At 29.4% G+C, this 3,888-nt stretch overlaps 1 long non-coding RNA gene across 1 annotated transcript; it reads right to left on the reverse strand.

Moving 5' to 3' along the window:
- Positions 1-830: 830 nt before the first annotated feature.
- On the reverse strand, positions 831-1,772 carry LOC123915925. The gene is made up of 2 exons (XR_006812028.1): positions 1,613-1,772; positions 831-1,045 (listed from the first exon to the last, which is right to left on the reverse strand). It is a non-coding gene; the product is annotated as an uncharacterized LOC123915925 (long non-coding RNA).
- Between the last annotated feature and the right edge of the window lie 2,116 nt (positions 1,773-3,888).

Below are 3,888 nucleotides of genomic sequence, written 5' to 3' on the forward strand. Positions count from 1 at the left end.
ATTAATTGTAGTACTTATTTGAAATAGTGTTTGGCCCTACTTCTTTTAAGTGATAATAAGTTGAAAAAAAAAAAGTTAGGTCAAACACTATCTAAAACAGGTTTATAAGATGAGGATTGTCTCTTACTTATAAACATACATTCGAGTCATCTTACAACCGATATGAGACTCTTAACAACTTATACCAGTTAAGTCGTTATTTAAATTGTAAAAACTAAAACGATCATTACCAGTTAAGTCATTATTTAAATTGTAAAAACTAAAACGGTCATTAGCTTATACTTTTAAACAACAATTTATAATATATTATTTTCAAAATTTTAAATATCTTTTAAATAATAATACATAATAGAAGTGATCCGGGTTAGAATTTTTTCAAAAGAGACCTTAAAATAGTATGTACAAATTTAAAATGGGATTTTTTTTTCTTACATTGCAACTGAGGTGGTTGAACATTGTACTCATAAAAAATAGTTCCACTAAGAAATGATTCGTGGAATTGACACATGTACTCTTATATGTTTGTTGTATAGTGATAATTGAGGGGGACTGGGAGGAACGTGAACAGGTAAGAAAAATTGTGCTGCGTCATTGAGAATCATGTCATAGCATCTTCGGCGTTATCTACGTTGTGCAAGATTCGTATAATAATTTAAGACCTAGTACAACAAAAATGATGTTATTGGTTTGATGGTATTGTACTAGTAATGTTGTAACAATAGCCTTTAATTTACACAATAAGAAACTTATGAAGGCATAAACAACAGATTATTATACGTGCTATGTTTTTTTTTTTTAAAAAGGCCAGATTATTATACGTGCTATGTTAATTAGTAATTAGTACTCTTTTTTTTGTATACAGTGTATGTGTCGTAGGTGAACATAAATTATTATAGCATATTGACAACAAGAAGAAGAAGAAGGAAATAAAAATTGTGAACTGAGATATTGTGTCCTTGATCAGCTTCTCCTTGTTCTCCAAATAATTGCAGATGGGTTTGGACAGATTCTGTATCGAATTTTTGGTGAAGGGGTATGAGGTACTCTGCAATAATGCAATTCTAAAACTCAGTTAGTACTACCAAGATAAACCTTAAATATGTTGTGTCTAGTATCAAAATAAAACACAAATTATTGGATTTGGTTTTGGTTTTGCTGTGGTGAGCAATCCAAATATTTACGCGGTCAATATGTGGTAATTGTTGGATCGAAATAAGACAATTTAAATTAAAATTTAACCTGTCTTGTTTTGATCAAACTGCCACTAAGGTGTGTAGAATTGCCTACTTTCCAAATTTTAGTAGATATGGATATGTAGAATTTTTTTGAAAAAGATTATATGCAAGTGGAGAGTTTTTAGTGATTTTTAGTTTTTTAAGTGTGGAATCTCTCTACATGCATGGAGCTCAAATTTCACATTATGCAGTTGATCATTACTAGAAATTTATAAAGAATATCCTTTTGATAAAAACAAACAAAGATGCATTAAGAAAAAATGAAATTTTAGTTAAAACGGTATGTGTAAACAATGTATAATTTTTAAGACTAAAAAAATTAAAATTTCCAAATAATACTAAATTACTTTTATACTATTGATTGTAAAGAAACTTACTGTAAATTAGAAATGTCAATTTGTGAAAAGTCCAAGTTGGTTGAACTATCTACAACAGCTACTGATGATATCATGGGACTTAGTGTGTCACCATGATGAGGCTGCTTGATGGCAAGTACTCTGCAGTTGAAATTGATATGGGAATGGGCCATTGCGAATCTGTAAAATAACAAATGAATAAAAATATGGAAAATGTTAAATAGTGCATCCGATGTATTAGTTAAATATATAAATAAAGAAATTTTATCTTGAAACTCGTGCATTCAATGCATTAAAATTGTAAAAAGCTGTTTTTATCAACATTGATTTTATATTTTATTTTTATTTTTGTTATGTTTAACAAGTGTACCGGATGCCCCGGTTAACATGACCCTAAAAACATTTCTTTGAGTTCACTAATTTCTCTAGTATCTTGCATTGCAAATAGGTAAAATTAATTAAATAAATAAAAGGAACATACATAAATCAATGCATTTGGTATCTGATTAATTATAATTATGACACAGAATACAGTGAATATGTGTCAAATGCATTTGAAATGGCCGTGTAAGTTTCCGTTTGTCAAAAGAAAAATCAAAATGGTTGTGTAAGTGCTTGATGGAGCCACCACATCAATTGACTAAGCCAAATGTTTGACCATATTAGAGCCAGCTTAGAGCTCATCAATTTTAATCAATAATTCACCAAACTGATATCAAAATGATTGTAATCGAGTTAACTTTCCACAGAATTAAACTCCACTAAATTTAAAGTTACACAGAAAGATTAATTACCATTTTAATGAAATATAGAGATAAAATTCCGATTTATTCGAAATAGGGATAAAACTGCATTTTATTTTATTTTATTTTTTGTCAGGAGCGAGTAATATAGTAGTACATAGTTAGAACATAGTCATTTCTAAATGCAACATAGGTGCTGCCTTCTTTTATTAGAGGCTTAATTAGTAAAATGGTCTCTCAAAGACATTTTAAGTTTCATATTAGTCCCTTAAAGAAAAAAAGGTTCATTTTGGTCCTTTAACTATATGACTGTTAGTCACAATGGTCCCTTCTGTTAGTTTTTAACACAAAATGTATTAGGTGGACTAACATTACATTTGGTCCACCATAGATCTCAATAAATCTCTTAATTTAAGCCGTTTGATCTTATTGAAAAATAATAGCCATTAAATTTTGAATATCCACCATATCTAACGGTGCACCATTACCAACTAATTTTCTTTTCTATTTCTTCATCTTCTTCATTTACCTTGTTCTTCATTTTTATCATCATGTTCATAAATTCATCAAATAAATCCAGAAAAACACAAAAAACACATAAACAACAAAATGAAATGGTGCAGGCGTAGAGGGATTTGATTTTTACTGGTTTTTTTTCCTTTCTCTGCAACTGCAGATTTGTTTTGCTCTATTTTCGGATTCATGGGGTTGTTAAACAACAAATAAATCTAGAAGTTTTGGATTCATGGAGTTGTTAAAAATCAAAGTTTGATTTTTCGTATCTGGGTTCATGGGATTCATGGTAGTTGCTAAAATCAAACCTTTGATTGACATTAAAAATCAAACTTTGATTTTTCGGATCTGGATTCATAGGAGTTGCTTAAAAGTTAAAATCAAAACTTTGATTAACATTCAAATTCAAACTTTGATTATAAAAGCAATTAAATGAATAAAAAACAGAAATCGGTATGGAATTAGAATGAATTGGAATCGGAATGTTGGAATGTGATTTCTGTGAAGATGATGATGCGAGATCTGCAAAAATGGTGAAGAAGGGGAAGGAAGAAGATGAAGATCTGCAAAAAAAAAAAACTTTCCTTGACTTGCCACGTCATTACAAGTTAATGTTTTCCGTGAAAATTAGACGGAAGGGACCAATATGGTTAAGGCATAAGTCTTTAAGGGACCAATTCAGAACTTTTCTTTTTTTAAAGGACTATTGTGAAACCTAAAATATCTTTAAAGGATCATTTAACTAATTAAGTCTTTATTAGAAGACAGATTAACAAGTGGATCCCAAAGCTCTTGGCATGTTCTGGCAACATTAATGTAAGCACATGCATTTGCCAAATTTTTTTGCGACCAAATTTTTTTTGCTCACTGGCATAAATCTTTGTATTTAATGCAGCCAAATTAAGAACCCGACACATAAATTTTACTCAACTAATATTAATATTAAAATTGTGGATCGGATATTATGACCATTTTATGTTGCTTCAAAAAAAAAAAAAAAAGACCATTTTATGTCTTAAAAAATAAAAAAAGAACTCAACA

Source organism: Trifolium pratense, linkage group LG3 (genome assembly GCF_020283565.1).
Source record: "Trifolium pratense cultivar HEN17-A07 linkage group LG3, ARS_RC_1.1, whole genome shotgun sequence".
Taxonomy (NCBI): Eukaryota; Viridiplantae; Streptophyta; class Magnoliopsida; order Fabales; family Fabaceae; genus Trifolium; species Trifolium pratense.